Here is a 20,126-nt window from a genome sequence, read left to right as displayed (position 1 = left end):
TGATAGTTTTCACTGGAGCAAGCCTAGACTTTCCAATCAAGAAAGCTGTGTGAATACCGCCTTCATCGTTAGACATACGCAGATATGCTACACAACCGTATCCAACAGTGCTTGCATCGGAGAATACATGTAGTTGAACAGAAACAACATGTCCAAAATCAGCAGGTTTGAGACATCTGTCAATCCGTAGTGTATTCAAATGGTGAAGCTCTTCTATCCACTGCTCCCATGATGCCTTGTATTCCCCGGGTATGTCATCATCCCATCCGAGCTGCTTGTTGATGCACAGATCCCGTAAAATCTTCTTGGCTGGTAACAAAACCGGTGCAACAATTCCTAAAGGATCGTAGAGTGACGACATCGTAGACAATAGTCCTCTTCGTGTGAATGGCTTACTCTTCAGGTGAACTGAGAATCCAAAAACATCACCGTTGATATGCCACTGCATCCCTAGAGCGCGTTCAACAGGTAGTTCGTCATAGTCTAAATCACGTGTTTGGAGTTCTTTTGAGTGATGTTCCTGTGGTATGGATCTGAGAAGATTGCGACTGTTAGCTGTGAACTTAGTAAGCTTGAAGCCACCTTCTGCACATGATTTCTGCAAAGAGTCCACTAAGTCAATAGCTGCCTCTTCCGTGCATTCCGATTTGAGACAATCATCAACATAAAAATTGTTGCAGATTGTGTCAGCAGCAAGGCTTCCATATTTCTCTTCAGCTTTCTTTGCAGCAGCTCCAAAAATGTGAACAGCCATCCTATACTCATGTAGCTCCGAGTTCAAGTCACCATTTGGCCACCACAGAAAGCGTAACAGATCATGTTGTTGAGGAGGAACACGAACTTGATAAAACATGGCTTCAATATCAGCCATGAAGGCAACTGGTTCATTTCTGAATTTGGTAAGAACACCTATTAGCGAGTTTGTGAGATCAGGTCCTTGCAAGAGTCTGTCATTTAAAGAAAACCCTTCAAACTTTGCTTTGCAGTCAAATACTACGCGGATTTTTGAAGGCTTCTTCGGATGGTATACACCATGGTGTGGCAGATACCAAACCTTTCCTGGTACAGGTGCTAGCTCATCACTTGGGACCTTGTAGGCATATCCATTGGAAAGCAGACTATCCATAAAGGCAGTATAATGTTCATGATACTCATCATCATGTAGCATTTTCTTCCTTTGCCACATTGCTCTCTTCTCGGCTTGTTCTTTGTTGTTGGAAAAATCAATGTCTGGATCCCTGAGAGGTAATGGCAATTCAAAGTGGCCGTTAACTTCCGCGATGCCTTTATTTGCCATGTCGATAAACTGATCATCCTCTCTAGAGAAACCACGTTCACCAGGTAATATTCCAGTGTCCTTGGGATTAAAATCCATTTCAAACATATTCAGTATCACATCAGTGAGACATTCTTTTGCCGAGGTGAGTTCTTGGAAGAGCACACGATTGCATGTGAGCGTATTATCAACTGGGTTGAACTTGATATGAAGCGGCCCACTGACAGTCCATCCATGTCTGTAGAGTACGGCGAAAGGACCTTCACCTTGAGATGGAATCACTTGCTGAGGTTGAAGTGCAAGAGGACAGTTACTCCCAATAAGAAGACCAATATCCAGATGAGGTAGGTATTTGGGCAACTTGTCAGCCATAGCACACAGATGAGGCCATTTCTTCAGAATGTCAGGATTGGGAATCTGACTATGACTTACAGGTATCTCCTCTCGAGTGAAAGTTCTTGGAAGCGTCACTGCATTATCACCATTGAGATCTGACACAACAAGACCTTCCACAACATGCGTACTCACAACATGAAGTCCGTGCATAGTCCGAAGTTTCAGTGAAGATTCTGTAGATGTAGTCTCAAGTCGCTGTCTAAGATCCTCCGTTATAAAGCAGCCAGTACTCCCGTTGTCAAGTAGTGCATAGATCTTCACCAGCTTGTCACTTCCCTTTTGTTGAATCAGAACTGGAAGAATCGCTTGGAGCACAGTATCTGAAATAACAGGTTCAATGTTGTTGCATGAGGATGACACAGACTTCTCTTGATCTGGAGATACAAGAGAATCACAAGCTTCAGAAGACTTCTGTTCTACGTTCTTACTTGCAGAACGGAAGTTCTCATCATGCAGTATTGTTGGATGACACTTTCCACACTTCTTACAGCTTCGTTTCTTCATACAGCCCTTTACCATGTGATTGAATCCAAAACATCCAAAGCACATTTTCTTCTCTTGAAGATATGTCCTCCGTTCACTGAGAGATTTCTGACCAAACTGTTTGCAGGATTCAATGTCATGAGGTCCTCTGCAGAAGTAGCACGAAACACTTCGGTATTTATCCTGCTTGTGGTTCGAACTGTCTACACCAGTCACGAAACTACTTGACTTGGCTCCATCTTTCTTTGAACTCTTGCCTTGTTTGGATCCCCAGTGAACTTGGCTCTTGGATATAGCTTCCTTTCCAAACACAGGCTCATTAGCAGATCTAGAAGCAAACTCAATGAAATGCACAAGATTTTCAAAGTCAACAGGCCTGTTGTTATGAAGTTGTGCTCTGGTAACATGATCACGCCATTTATTCTGTAGATGCACTGGCAACTTCAACACAACTGCTTGCAAGTTAACAGAATGATTAAGAACAGTCATGTGTGACATAGTCTTCATTGCATGAAAACACTTGATGAGGAAGTGAGAGAATTGTTTAAGTCCATGACAATCATCATGCTTGATCTGAGGCCATGATAGAACTTGATTAACATAGGCAGTTGAAACTTTGTATGGGTTACCATACTCACTACCCAACAGGTCCCTGGCTTTAATGTAGCCTTCCTCTGGATCCATGTAGAGACATCCAGCAATCAAGTCCTTTGGTTCTCCCTCAAGCTGCTGTTCCAGGTAGTAGAGTCGATCTATAGGGCTGCTAGCATGAGGAACTATACGGGCATCAAAAGACATGATAAATGCACCATATTCTGTAGGGTCACCTTTAAACTTTGGCACCTTAGGCTGAGGTAACAACATAGCTGTTGCCATCTGTCTATGAGCTTGCAAAATCAGTTCATTCTGGTCATGTAAATGCTGGGATGTATCTTCTGTCCTAGAGCTTTTCATACCAGGAGACTTTGAAAAGGATGGTTGAAAGTCAGAAGCATTAGGGTTAAGCCCTTTCTGATGCTCGTTATCGTCCAAAGTTTCATGTTCGAATACAAGATGAGGTCTTTTGTCAAAAGGTTTCAAAATGGGGTTACCACTTTGAACAATACTGGCATTTGACAACTGTAGCTTAAAATCGGCACTATATGAACTACCTACTTCAAGACACTCGGGCATGTTGCCAGGAGATCTTAGCATATCAGGCACAGTAGCTTTGACATCAGGCATAGAAGACTTGACATCATGCATGGAAGGCTTGACATCAATCATAGAAGGCTTGACATCAGGCATGATAGGATTGACACTAGGTCTTGATGCTACAGAGATCCTTTTATCATGATCAACTAAAGTTTCAGAAACATAAGGATTACACTCCACTACACCAGGCGTATAAGTTCTTGGGTCTGCTTGTGAATCAGCATAGACTTTCTCACGTGCCTGAGATTTAGCAATTTTAATGTCTAACTTCAAAGATTGCAATTTCTTAGACTCTTCAAGTAAAGACTTTTCAACTAAAAGTTCAGCCAACCTTGCACGCTCCTTTGTATATGCTGACCTGGTTGAACTCCTGGAATGTCTCGATGACTTGAAACTTTTTGATGACTTGAATTCCCTAGAAGACACACTTTCAAGGTGATCCGCCAGGACATTCTCCATGCTAGTAATCCAATTTTCTACTTCACTACGAAACTGTAGAATGGAAATCTCCCTCTCCTGGTGACGCATCTGCTCTGAACTCTGCACATCCTCTGAAATAAGCTCTTCATAATAATTTGTGAAACATACAGAATACCTTTGACACAATTCTTTAAATTCAACAAAGGTAAGCTTAACAACATGCAAATTGTCACTACTGCTACTGAACAAGAGTCTAGAAAGTTCTGTTCTCTTCTTAGTAAGAGAAGAGAGAACACCAGTCACTCTGGTTTTCATCAAACGAATCTGTTCAGCTTTCCCTTTCTCAGTAAGTGTTCTTTGACGACCAGAACGACGTAGAATGTTCTCACCACCAGAAGCACTATCCTCCTGAATGTCATTACTCACTTCATTACCTTGTCCAGTCTCAATCACACTTGCACTTTGAGCTTGTTGTTTCTGTTCTGTAGCAGTCTCATCACCACTATCTATCAGCATCCTTTCTTCTGTGTTTATGCCTCCGTTGTCATCTTGAGCGTTGTCGTTGGGCAATACACCGTTAGGATTCATGATGTTGTAACAATCACCAAACTTCAATGAAAATTCACAAAATTCAAAATCCAAAATATGTGCAGTCTACGTTCAACAGTCTACACAATGTCTTCCTAATCATTTAGATGCAGGGAAGATTTTCTTGAACTTTATTATAGCAGAAATCAACAGTCTTGATACTCTCAATTGATGTTTATTGTCCGTTATTCGTTGACAATAATAAATGAAAAGCTCATTCTTTTGTATCCGTTAACATGCTTTTCCTTTTGGTTAGCGTTGAAATGAACAGTGTTGAGGTTCAAGAAACTAGAAAATAACAAGAAAATGTTCTAAGTTACAGTGTAAACAGTGAATTGGCTAAGTTGTTACAAATACAAAATTCTACAAATATTATATCATTTGAAGATAAATGATAGCTTCAACATTACTTTAGATGAACACACATTGTATAAATATGAAGAAGCAGGTTAAAAACTTACATCTGTGTTCTGCAATAGTTCATGACATGTTTCTCCAAGATGGAGACCTTTCAAACTGAAGGTGACAGTGGATGAGGTGACAGTGGATGAGGTCACATGACTAATCCCATGATGCAACAGAACTGATTATAAGTCACAAAAACTTTTGCCTGAACCTGGGATTGAACCCTGGACCCTTATGCAGCTAGTCCAGTGACATAACCAACAGACCATTGTTAAGGTTGATATCTGTACATGAAATTCATAACATTTTTGCATAACAGATTTGTAACATAAATTATACTTTCTGCACTAACAAGTGGACTTTCTATGGTATCTGACCAAGCGAAAGCGTAAGTGTAAATACATAACAACTTTCGTTTGTTGACGAACCTAACTGAAATTGGTTGCAAAATTTGGTTGTGCTTGAATATTGATATATGCCTAAATATGGGCATTGTTGACATTTCTATGCATACGCATTAACAACATGTGCCTGCAGTTGTGTTTGCAAACATAACAGCACCAGCACTCAATATCCTTTTGGAAGAATTTCTTCAACTTATGGTAATTCAAGCGCCATGTTCTTTGTACGCAGGACATCTATAAGAAAATTGTAAAGTCACATTAGCACCGCGCTTTGAATATCGGACCAACAGTCGGTCATTCGCACTGCCAGGGTCCTGTCTGTGCATTCAAAATGGTTCATTTTCCTTGATTCAGCTGAATTTATATCATGTCTGTACCATTTTGGGAGAGGGAAATCAGAGTGTTCGCTAAAGACATTCATGTTAACTGTACCACCATATACTGAAGACGTGAAACTCAACAAACTCAAGTCTGCTTGCATGTCAGTGACAGCTTCGAACAAAGGGCAAGGTCACCACTGGAATAAGAAAAGACAACCATGATCTACTCATAGCGTTTTACCCTAGAGATAGGGAATGTTATTGTTCACCTTTGAGATATTTTGGGCCACATAATCAGAAATCAGGCACACTTCTTGAGAGTTTTCGAATGATTTGTATCGGAAATGTTCACTTTGAGTGATCTGGTCATACAGTCGTGAACAAACAACTCCCGAAACAGTGCCACAAAAAACGCTTCGAAGAGGACACTGATGACACAACCGGATCATCCCAAGTAAGTCTAGATATCTGTCCAGATAGTTTAAGCTGACTTCATTTCACCAAGCTTATCCTTTTTTGTTAAATCAAATTGGAATTTGCAAAAGCGGTCAGGTGCATCATGCTCATTTGGGACCCTCGATCTATTGAATGGTAGTCGTACATTGTAAATGGATATAGCTCGATTATATAATATCTGTGGAAGCTCAATACATAACTTATATAGGAAACCGATTTTGATCCGTGTGACTATTTTGTTTGGTTTAATAAAGTGTTTGTTAAGATCTCTCGCTCTCATGAGATTGCTTCAGCTCTGCCTTGTAGTTGCAAAATGAATGACGTCTCGCGATTTTTTAATGAATGAAAAAAGTACTCCCGGTGTGACAGAGGTCACGGTTTTCCAATCAAAACGAATAAAACAAGGTCAACCTTGTACAACACACGTGTGACGTATGGATTTAGTACCTCACCACCTGTATCTTCACCATGTGGGTAATAAGATGTAATATCAGCCTGGCCTACTCGTCAGCAGATGATATGCAGCCAACAATAGGTGCCAGTTTCACCCTGTCCAAATCCCAGTGATGAAGAAATGTGTGATGTAGTTCTCAACAAGTGTGACACAAGATTCCACATCAGTGTACAGAGTAACCTTAAACAAATTGAGCTTATATCAAGACTATATATCCAAGATAGTCTATATATCCAAGCTGGTCTATGTCCAAGCTGGTCCATATCCACACTGGTCTGTATCCATGTTGGTCTAAATCCATGCTGGTCTGTATCCATGTTGGTCTAAATCCATGCTGGTCTGTATCCATGTTGGTCTGTATCCACGCTGGTCTATATCCAGGCTGGTCTGTATCCACGCTGGTCTATTCACGCTGGTCTATATCCAAGCTGGTCTATATCCAAGCTGGTCTGTATTTACGGTGGCCTATATCCACGCTGCTCTGTATCCACGCTGGTCTATATAAACGCTGGTCTATATCCAGGCTGGTCTATATCCACGCCGGTCTGTCTCCATGCTTGTCTGTATCCACGCTGGTCTGTATCCATGCTTGTCTGTATCCACGCTGGTCTATATCCACACTGGTATGTATCCATGCTTGTCTATATCTACGCTGGTCTGTATCCATGCTGGTCTATATCTACGCTTGTCTGTATCCAAGCTTGTCTGTATCCACGCTGGTCTATATCCACACTGGTCTGTATCCATGCTTGTCTGTATCGACGCTGGTCTGTATCCATGCTTGTCTGTATCCAAGCTTGTCTGTATCCACGCTGGTCTATATCCACACTGGTCTGTATCTACGCTGGTCTGTATCGACGCTGGTCTATATCCACACTGGTCTGTATCCATGCTTGTCTGTATCGACGCTGGTCTGTATCCATGCTTGTCTGTATCCAAGCTTGTCTGTATCCACGCTGGTCTATATCCACACTGGTCTGTATCTACGCTGGTCTGTATCGACGCTGGTCTATATCCATGCTTGTCTGTATCGACGCTGGTCTATATCCACACTGGTCTGTATCCATGCTTGTCTGTATCGACGCTGGTCTGTATCCACACTGGTCTGTATCCATGCTTGTCTGTATCGACGCTGGTCTATATCCATGCTTGTCTGTATCGACGCTGGTCTGTATCCACACTGGTCTGTATCCATGCTTGTCTGTATCCACGCTGGTCTGTATCCATGCTGGTCTATATCTACGCTGGTCTGTATCCATGCTGGTCTGTATCTACGATGGTCTATATCCATGCTCATCTGTATCCACGCTGGTCTGTATCCATGCTTGTCTGTATCCACGCTGGTCTATATCCACGATGGTCTATATCCATGCTGGTCTATATCCACACTGGTCTATATCCAAGCTGGTCTGTATTTACTCTGGTCTATATCCACGCTGGTCTGTATCCACACTGGTCTATATCCATGCTGGTCTATATCCACGCTGATCCATATCCAAGCTGGTCTATATCCATGCTGGTCTATATCCATGATGGTCTATATCCACGATGGTCTATATCCACGATGGTCTTTATTCGCTGGTCTGTATCAGCGCTGGTCTATATCCACCATGGTCTTAATTCGCTGGTCTGTATCCATGCTGGTCTGTATCCACGATGGTCTGTATCCGTGCTGGTCTATATCCACGTTGGTCTATATAGTCGCTGGTCTATAACCATGCTGGTCTATATCCAAACTTGTCTATATCCATGCTGGTCTGTATCCAGGCTGGTCTGTATCCACGCCGGTCTATATCCAGGCTGGTCTGTATCCATGCTTGTCTGTATCCAGGCTGGTCTGTATCCATGCTTGTCTGTATCGACGCTGGTCTGTATCCATGCTTGTCTGTATCCAAGCTTGTCTGTATCCACGCTGGTCTATATCCACACTGGTCTGTATCTACGCTGGTCTGTATCGACGCTGGTCTATATCCATGCTTGTCTGTATCGACGCTGGTCTATATCCACACTGGTCTGTATCCATGCTTGTCTGTATCGACGCTGGTCTGTATCCGCACTGGTCTGTATCCATGCTTGTCTGTATCGACGCTGGTCTGTATCCACACTGGTCTGTATCCATGCTTGTCTGTATCAGCGCTTGTCTATATCCACCATGGTCTTAATTCGCTGGTCTGTATCCATGCTGGTCTGTATCCACGATGGTCTGTATCCGTGCTGGTCTATATCCACGTTGGTCTATATAGTCGCTGGTCTATAACCATGCTGGTCTATATCCAAACTTGTCTATATCCATGCTGGTCTGTATCCAGGCTGGTCTGTATCCACGCCGGTCTATATCCAGGCTGGTCTGTATCCATGCTGGTCTGTATCCAGGCTGGTCTGTATCCATGCTGGTCTGTATCTACGATGGTCTGTATCCGTGCTGGTCTATATCCACGTTGGTCTATATAGACGCTGGTCTATAACCACGCCGGTCTATATCCAGGCTGGTCTGTATCCACGCTGGTCTATATCCAGGCTGGTCTCCTAAACATCAGGAGGTTCCACAAATAATCCTCATGTGACCTTTGACCTTGTTAATGGTGATCCACTGAGCATATATTTCCCAGCAATCCTTAAATGTTGTTCATGTTGTCCTACTATCAGGTGGATGATAGATACAGAGCCATGCTGTTCTGGTCACCAGGGGCTAATTAGTCTTAGAAGATGTGTATCATCTGCATTATAGGTCTCCCATTAGCTCTTAATCCATGCTACCAATTAAAGATATAATTATAATCTTGAACACTGGAGCTTTCACCAACACAAACATTCCTGAATGTATTTGGTCCTGCAGCTGTTGAGGGTGATCAATGTCTACCTTGGGTTCCATCCTGCCCTTCGTCCTCATCACAGGACATCACTTCAATCTCAATGACATAACACCAACCAATAAAATATATTGCCAGGCCATTACCCACAGAATGTAATCATCAGTTGCTGCCATAATCTTGATTACATTTCTACCAGTTTCCATAATTCCACTGTTTGTGTAGGAGGTTATTATGAGACAGAAAGGCAATGTAATGAATACAAAATCGAGCTCATTTCCAATCCATCAAAATGGGCTTCCGGACAGATCTTTCCGACATAAGAAACCCTTTCTGCCCTGACACTGCTACCTGACATGAACACGGAGTGCTCACAATAGCCACGTAGAAACTTTCAATCATCAACTTTATATGAGAGAGACAAGGCAGGTAACCATATTGTTTTCCCTATCAGAACTTTCATAAACTAACCTTGTTATAGTGCTATTTGTAATCAGTGTATGAACGGGCAAAGATGTTGACTCCCATCACTCTATGTCAAAGTAGATTACTTATGGCCATATAACTGAAGATGATGATTACGGAATTGCTGTAAGATTGATTAAATGACAATGGACTATATCAGGCTGCAAAAACACACTCATTTCTGGAGTACCTAACACGGTTTGCACCTAATGCCAGTCTATTAACAATATCTGGCCATCTCAGAATGTTTTAGAAGATATTGCTATCTTGCTGATGAAATCTGAATTCAATTTCCTGAGCACCAATAATGATTGCCTGAACATTTTGATTTAATCTGTCACACCGCTGAGGGCAAATCTGCCAAGTTCACATTGAAACATGACATTTTTGTCCATTTAAACACAAAGTTTGATTATTTCAATTTTTACCAGAGGTATAAAGTTTTAAAAATGAAATACACTAATGTGCAAATTTTCATTTTAACTTTTCCAAGATTGAAATCAAAAGTAAGTGAAAACATTAACTGTTAAAAAGCCTAAAGATTAGGGAAACAAAGGAGATGACATTCCCTGCCTACACATGATCCCACCTGCAACCAGGAGATGACATACCCTGCCTACACATGATTACACCTGCAACCAGGAGATGACATACCCTGCCTACACATGATTACACCTACAACCAGGAGATGACATACCCTGCCTACACATGATTCCACCTGCAACCAGGAGATGACATACCTTGCCTACACATCATCCCACCTGCAACCAGGAGATGACATACCCTGCCTACACATGATTCCACCTGCAACCAGGAGATGACATACCCTGCCTACACATCATCCCACCTGCAACCAGGAGATGACATACCCTGCCTACACATCATTCCACCTGCAACCAGGAGATGACATACCCTGCCTACACATGATCCCACCTGCAACCAGGAGATGACATACCCTGCCTACACATGATTCCACCTGCAATCAGGAGATGACATACCCTGCCTACACATGATTCCACCTGCAACCATGAGATGACATACCCTGCCTACACATGATTCCACCTGCAACCATGAGATGACATACCTTGCCTACACATCATCCCACCTGCAACCAGGAGATGACATACCCTGCCTACACATCATCCCACCTGCAATCAGGAGATGACATACCCTGCCTACACATGATTCCACCTGCAACCATGAGATGACATACCCTGCCTACACATGATTCCACCTGCAACCATGAGATGACATACCCTGCCTACACATGATTACACCTACAACCAGGAGATGACATACCCTGCCTACACATGATTCCACCTGCAACCAGGAGATGACATACCCTGCCTACACATGATTACACCTGCAACCATGAGATGACATACCCTGCCTACACATCATCCCACCTGCAACCAGGAGATGACATACCCTGCCTACACATGATTCCACCTGCAACCAGGAGATGACATACCCTGCCTACATATGATTCCACCTCTAACCAGGAGATGACATACCCTGCCTACACATCATCCCACCTGCAACCAGGAGATGACATACCCTGCCTACACATGATCCCACCTGCAACCATGAGATGACATACCTTGCCTACACATGATTCCACCTGCAACCAGGAGATGACATACCCTGCCTACACATCATCCCCACCTGCAACCAGGAGATGACATACCCTGCCTACATATGATTACACCTGCAACCAGGAGATGACATACCCTGCCTACACATCATCCCACCTGCAACCAGGAGATGACATACCCTGCCTACACATCATCCCACCTGCAACCAGGAGATGACATACCCTGCCTACACATGATTACACCTGCAACCAGGAGATGACATACCCTGCCTACACATCATCCCACCTGCAACCAGGAGATGACATACCCTGCCTACATATGATTACACCTGCAACCAGGAGATGACATACCCTGCCTACACATCATCCCACCTGCAACCAGGAGATGACATACCCTGCCTACACATCATCCCACCTGCAACCAGGAGATGACATACCCTGCCTACACATGATTACACCTGCAACCAGGAGATGACATACCCTGCCTACATATGATTCCACCTCTAACCAGGAGATGACATACCCTGCCTACACATCATCCCACCTGCAACCAGGAGATGACATACCCTGCCTACACATGATTACACCTGCAATCAGGAGATGACATACCCTGCCTACATATGATTCCACCTCTAACCAGGAGATGACATACCCTGCCTACACATCATCCCACCTGCAACCAGGAGATGACATACCCTGCCTACACATGATTACACCTGCAACCAGGAGATGACATACCCTGCCTATACATGATTACACCTGCAACCAGGAGATGACATACCCTGCCTACACATGATTACACCTGCAACCATGAGATGACATACCTTGCCTACACATGATTACACCTGCAACCAGGAGATGACATACCCTGCCTACACATGATTACACCTGCAACCAGGAGATGACATACCCTGCCTATACATGATTACACCTGCAACCAGGAGATGACATACCCTGCCTACACATGATTACACCTGCAACCATGAGATGACATACCTTGCCTACACATGATTACACCTGCAACCATGAGATGACATACCCTGCCTACACATGATTACACCTGCAACCAGGAGATGACATACCCTGCCTACACATCATCCCACCTGCAACCAGGAGATGACATACCCTGCCTACACATCATCCCACCTGCAACCAGGAGATGACATACCCTGCCTACATATGATTCCACCTCTAACCAGGAGATGACATACCCTGCCTACACATGATTCCACCTGCAATCAGGAGATGACATACCCTGCCTACACATGATTCCACCTGCAATTAGGAGATGACATACCCTGCCTACACATCATCCCACCTGCAACCAGGAGATGACATACCCTGCCTACACATGATTCCACCTGCAACCAGGAGATAACATACCCTGCCTACACATGATTCCACCTGCAACCAGGAGATGACATACCCTGCCTACACATGATTACACCTGCAACCAGGAGATGACATACCCTGCCTACACATGATTCCACCTGCAATTAGGAGATGACATACCCTGCCTACACATCATCCCACCTGCAATCAGGAGATGACATACCCTGCCTACACATGATTCCACCTGCAACCAGGAGATAACATACCCTGCCTACACATGATTCCACCTGCAACCAGGAGATGACATACCCTGCCTACACATGATTACACCTGCAACCAGGAGATGACATACCCTGCCTACACATGATTCCACCTGCAACCAGGAGATGACATACCCTGCCTACACATCATCCCACCTGCAACCAGGAGATGATATACCCTGCCTACACATCATCCCACCTGCAACCAGGAGATGACATACCCTGCCTACACATCATCCCACCTGCAACCAGGAGATGACATACCCTGCCTACACATCATCCCACCTGCAACCAGGAGATGATATACCCTGCCTACACATCATCCCACCTGCAATCAGGAGATGACATACCCTGCCTACACATGATTCCACCTGCAACCAGGAGATGACATACCCTGCCTACATATGATTCCACCTGCAACCATGAGATGACATACCCTGCCTACACATGATTCCACCTGCAACCAGGAGATGACATACCCTGCCTACACATGATTCCACCTGCAACCAGGAGATGACATACCCTGCCTACATATGATTCCACCTGCAACCATGAGATGACATACCCTGCCTACACATCATCCCACCTGCAACCAGGAGATGACATACCCTGCCTACACATGATTCCACCTGCAACCAGGAGATGACATACCTTGCCTACACATCATCCCACCTGCAACCAGGAGATGACATACCCTGCCTACACATGATTCCACCTGCAACCAGGAGATGACATACCTTGCCTACACATCATCCCACCTGCAACCAGGAGATGACATACCCTGCCTACACATGATTACACCTACAACCAGGAGATGACATACTCTGCCTACACATGATTACACCTGCAACCAGGAGATGACATACCCTGCCTACACATGATTACACCTGCAACCAGGAGATGACATACCCTGCCTACACATCATCCCACCTGCAACCAGGAGATGACATACCCTGCCTACACATCATCCCACCTACAACCAGGAGATGACATACCCTGCCTACATATGATCCCACCTGCAACCAGGAGATGACATACCCTGCCTACACATGATTACACCTGCAACCAGGAGATGACATACCCTGCCTACACATGATTACACCTGCAACCAGGAGATGACATACCCTGCCTACACATGATTACACCTGCAACCAGGAGATGACATACCCTGCCTACACATGATTACACCTGCAACCAGGAGATGACATACCCTGCCTACACATGATTACACCTACAACCAGGAGATGACATACCCTGCCTACACATGATTACACCTGCAACCAGGAGATGACATACCCTGCCTACATATGATCCCACCTGCAACCAGGAGATGACATACCCTGCCTACACATGATCCCACCTGCAACCAGTCATCAGGTGATGACATAGCCGTGTTCAGCCATGTTCTACGGCCTATCGCGTTGACTCACTCCCCTCTCTATCATGTCACAGACGTGTTCAAAGGGGGAAAGTACGATATCGTAGAGTCTGCTTTCAGGTCAGGATATCAATTATTATGACAGATAGATGAAGGTCATGACAGACATGACAAAAAGATGACAGACAGATGACATGACATCTGACAGACAGATGCACATACAGATGACAGACAGATGACAGACCGAGGACAGACAGAGGACAGACAGAGGACAGACAGAGGACAGATAGTTTCACAGATTTGATGACAGAGAGATGCACAGACAGATGAGACATAGGTGCTAGACAGATCCACAGACAAATGCAGACATCTGTAGGGTGTCGGTCTGAACCAAAGAACCAATTTACAGTAGTTCCAAAATGTAGAAAAAACTCAGACTGACGCTTCATACACACAGAGATTAATAGGCAGACAGACAACACATCAAATGAGAACAATAGGATTTTCCAGCTTTGTATTCGACCTCCACTAATACATCATTCAATTAACTGCAAGATAAGACACCAAGGAAGCTCATATAATTTCATAACAAATACTTCTCAAAACTTATTGTAACTGCCAATGACTCTGAAATGAAACACGTCTGTATAATTCACATTTGTTCCGTACTGGTTACCCCTTGCACATCACTTAACCATGGAAAGATGACATTTATAAGCACCATATGTTGAACAGAAGAAGCATCATTGAAGCTTGTGCTGTACCAGGACATTTTAATGAAGTCCCCCCTCCGAAATACTTAATAAATATACACATATGGCTCCTCAAATGGCATTACAGTACCTTAATCAATTTTGATACAGTGAAATAGCATGCCTCAGTTTGTAAAGCTCAGGAAAGTCTATGATGTTTACCCCCTCAGATACACAAGTTGTGTCTTATACTGCATGGAAACATGCCATACACAAGTTGTGTCTGATACTGCATGGAAACATGCCATACACGAGTTGTGTCTGATACTGCATGGAAACATGCCATACACGAGTTGTGTCTGATACTGCATGGAAACATGCCATACACGAGTTGTGTCTGATACTGAAATGGAAACATGCCATACACGAGTATTGTCTGATACTGAAATGGAAACATGCCATGCACGAGTTGTGTCTGATACTGCATGGAAACATGCCATACACGAGTTGTGTCTGATACTGCATGGAAACATGCCATACACGAGTTGTGTCTGATACTGCGTGGAAACATGCCATACACGAGTTGTGTCTGATACTGCATGGAAACATGCCATACACGAGTTGTGTCTGATACTGCATGGAAACATGCCATACACGAATTGTGTCTGATACTGCATAGAAACATGCCATACACAAGCTGTGTCTGATACTGCATGGAAACATGCCATACACGAGTTGTGTCTGATACTGCATGGAAACATGCCATACACAAGTTGTGTCTTATACTGCATGGAAACATGCCATACACGAGTTGTGTCTGATACTGCGTGGAAACATGCCATACACGAGTTGTGTCTGATACTGCATGGAAACATGCCATACACGAGTTGTGTCTGATACTGCATGGAAACATGCCATACACGAATTGTGTCTGATACTGCATAGAAACATGCCATACACAAGCTGTGTCTGATACTGCATGGAAACATGCCATACACAAGTTGTGTCTGATACTGCATGGAAACATGCCATACACAAGTTGTGTCTGATACTGCATGGAAACATGCCATACACAAGTTGTGTCTGATACTGCATGGAAACATGTCATACACAAGTTGTGTCTGATACTGCATGGAAACATGCCATATGGTGTGTCAATACGCCCTGTCCACCCCAGCATTGTCACATTCTGTATCATCTACTGTAATGAAACACTTGGGAGGCAGTTTGTCTATTGGAGGAATGGCGATGTAATTACTTTCTTTAATCTTTTATTGAGCTTCAGGCCAAATTGGTATGATCTGGGACAAGAGTGTCAGGAAAAGGAAATAGCTAAATGAGTCATTCCATTGTTCTGAGATTAAATGTCTAATTATGAAAGGGGATCATGTGACCTGAGGGCATGCCATATGAGGTCAGGGAAATGCTTTCATTCTCCTGGAAACAGATACCTTGAGATGGGACGGAATATACCCACTCATATGATCTCAAGTATCTCGTCTGACAGACCCCGACATCTCTCAAGTCTCTGACCTTCCCCACTCAAGTATCTCACCTGATATCCACACTCAAGTCTCTGACCTGACATCCACACTCCAGTATCTGACCTGATATCCACACTCAAGTCTCTGACCTGACATCCACACTCTAGTATCTGACCTGATATCCACACTCAAGTCTCTGACCTGACATCCACACTCCAGTATCTCACCTGACATCCACACTCAAGTCTCTGACCTGACATCCACACTCTAGTATCTCACCTGATATCCACACTCAAGTATCTCACCTGATATCCACACTCAAGTATCTCACCTGACATCCACACTCAAGTATCTCACCTGACATCCACACTCAAGTCTCTCACCTGACATCCACACTCAAGTATCTCACCTGACATCCACACTCTAGTATCTCACCTGATATCCACACTCAAGTATCTCATCTGACATCCACACTCAAGTCTCTGACCTGATATCCACACTCAAGTATCTGGCCTGACATCCACACTCAAGTATCACACCTGACATCCACACTCAAGTCTCTGAACTGACATCCACACTCAAGTATCTGACCTGATATCCACACTCAAGTATCTGACCTGATATCCACACTCAAGTATCTGACCTGCCATCCACACTCAAGTATCTCACCTGACATCCACACTCTAGTATCTCACCTGATATCCACACTCAAGTATCTGACCTGACATCTACACTCTAGTATCTCACCTTATATCCACACTCAAGTCTCTGACCTGACATCCACACTCTAGTATCTGACCTGATATCCACACTCAAGTATCTCACCTGACATCCACACTCAAGTATCTCACCTGATATCCACACTAAAGTATCTCATCTGACATCCACACTCAAGTCTCTGACCTGATATCCACACTCAAGTATCTCACCTGATATCCACACTAAAGTATCTCATCTGACATCCACACTCAAGTATCTGGCCTGACATCCACACTCAAGTATCTGACCTGACATCCACACTCAAGTCTCTGACCTGACATTCACACTCAAGTATCTGACCTAATATCCACACTCAAGTATCTCACCTGACATCCACACTCAAGTATCTCACCTGACATCCACACTCAAGTATCTCACCTGACATCCACACTCAAGTATCTCACCTGACATCCACACTCAAGTCTCTGACCTGACATACACACTCAAGACTCTGACCTGACATCCACACTCAAGTATCTCACCTGACATCCACACTCAAGTTTCTGAACTGACATCCACACTCAAGTATCTGACCTGACATCCACACTCAAGTATCTCACCTGATATCCACACTCAAGTATCTCACCTGACATCCACACTCAAGTATCTCACCTGATATCCACACTCAAGTATCACACCTGACATCCACACTCAAGTATCTCACCTGACATCCACACTCAAGTCTCTGAACTGACATCCACACTCAAGTATCTGACCTGACATCCACACTCAAGTATCTGACCTGACATCCACACTCAAGTCTCTGAACTGACATCCACACTCAAGTATCTCACCTGATATCCACACTCGAGTATCTCACCTGACATCCACACTCAAGTATCTGACCTTCCCCACTCAAGTACCTCACCTGACATCCACACTCAAGTCTCTGACCTGACATCTACACTCTAGTATCTCACCTGATATCCACACTCAAGTATCTGACCTGACATCCACACTCAAGTATCTGACCTGACATCCACACTCAAGTATCTGACCTGACATCCACACTCAAGTATCTCACCTGACATCCACACTCAAGTATCTGACCTGACATCCACACTCAAGTATCTGACCTGACATCTACACTCTAGTCTCTGACCTGACACCCACACTCAAGTATCTCACCTGACATCCACACTCGAGTCTCTGAACTGACATCCACACTCTAGTATCTCACCTGATATCCACACTCAAGTATCTGACCTGACATCCACACTCAAGTATCTCACCTGCCATCCACACTCAAGTCTCTGACCTGAAATCCACACTCAAGTATCTCACCTGACATCCACACTCAAGTCTCTGACCTGACATCCACACTCAAGTCTCTGACCTGACATCCACACTCAAGTATCTCACCTGACATCCACACTCAAGTATCTCACCTGATATCCACACTCAAGTATCTGACCTGACATCTACACTCTAGTATCTCACCTGATATCCACACTCAAGTATCTGACCTGACATCCACACTCAAGTATCTGAACCTGACATCCACACTCAAGTATCTGACCTGACATCCACACTCAAGTATCTCACCTGACATCCACACTCAAGTATCTCACCTGACATCCACACTCAAGTATCTCACCTGACATCTACACTCTAGTATCTCACCTGATATCCACACTCAAGTATCTCACCTGATATCCACACTCAAGTATCTCACCTGATATCCACACTCAAGTATCTCACCTGACATCCACACTCAAGTCTCTGACCTGACATCCACACTCAAGTATCTCACCTGACATCCACACTCAAGTATCTGACCTGACATCCACACTCTAGTATCTCACCTGACATCCACACTCAAGTATCTGACCTGACATCCACACTCAAGTATCTCACCTTACATACACACTCAAGTATCTCACCTGACATCCACACTCAAGTATCTGACCTGACATCCACACTCAAGTATCTGACCTGACATCCACACTCAAGTATCTCACCTGACATCCACACTCAAGTATCTGACCTGACATCCACACTCGAGTATCTGACCTGACATTCACACTCAAGTCTCTGACCTGACATCCACACTCAAGTATCTGACCTGACATCCACACTCAAGTATCTCACCTGACATCCACACTCAAGTCTCTGACTTGACATCCACACTCAAGTCTCTGACCTGACATCCACACTCAAGTCTCTGACTTGACATCAACACTACTAATCTTGTCTCTTCCATCAGTCAAACACAACCAGGTTGGAGAGCAGACAATCTCTTTACAGTGATAAAAATGTCTATCAAAACATATTCATTTCATATTAACTTATGTAACAAAATTGACAAAGATGAAACCAACTAGAATTATTTTCTCTTCTCTTCAAAAATGCTATGACTGATCTCAGTTGAAATTCCCAGAGGCAATTCAGGTCGGGTAACAAACAAACTGTCCATATTGCGTGTAGCTCACTTTACAACAGAAACTGACAGCTTGCATTGCTGATGCCAAGAACTGTTCAACTCATGTTATGTAGGTATATTATGTAGGAATAACACACATATTTACTATGTCAACTTCTGTTGGTCATTCATATTCAATCCCCACCTGACTTTCAGCCTTAGTGACTCAGTGTTCCCAGTACCATCTGGTGATTAAGGCATAAACTACTCTCATTAGCATCTGGTGTTTCAAGCATAGAATATTCCCAATACCCTGTCGATTCAAGCATGGAATATGCCAAGGAAATCTGGTGATTCAAGCACAGAATATTCCGAGTAACCTCTGGCAATTCAAGGATACAATATTCCATGTAAATCTGGTGTTTCAAGCATGGAATATTCCCAGTAGCATCTGGTGATTCAAACATACACTCTTCAAAAAAAGAAACGCACAGGTAGTATGTACTTTATTGAACCTGACTACACAAAAAATCTGATATATAAATTGGATATATGTGATTGGAAAATGTTGGTGGCCTGATATTTGACAAACAG

This window comes from Haliotis rufescens, unplaced genomic scaffold (genome assembly GCF_023055435.1).
Source record: "Haliotis rufescens isolate VD_foot unplaced genomic scaffold, xgHalRufe1.0.p SCAF_18, whole genome shotgun sequence".
Lineage (NCBI taxonomy): Eukaryota > Metazoa > Mollusca > Gastropoda > Lepetellida > Haliotidae > Haliotis > Haliotis rufescens.
The sequence above is the reverse complement of the archived record's forward strand: the minus strand, read 5'-3'. Positions refer to the sequence as shown.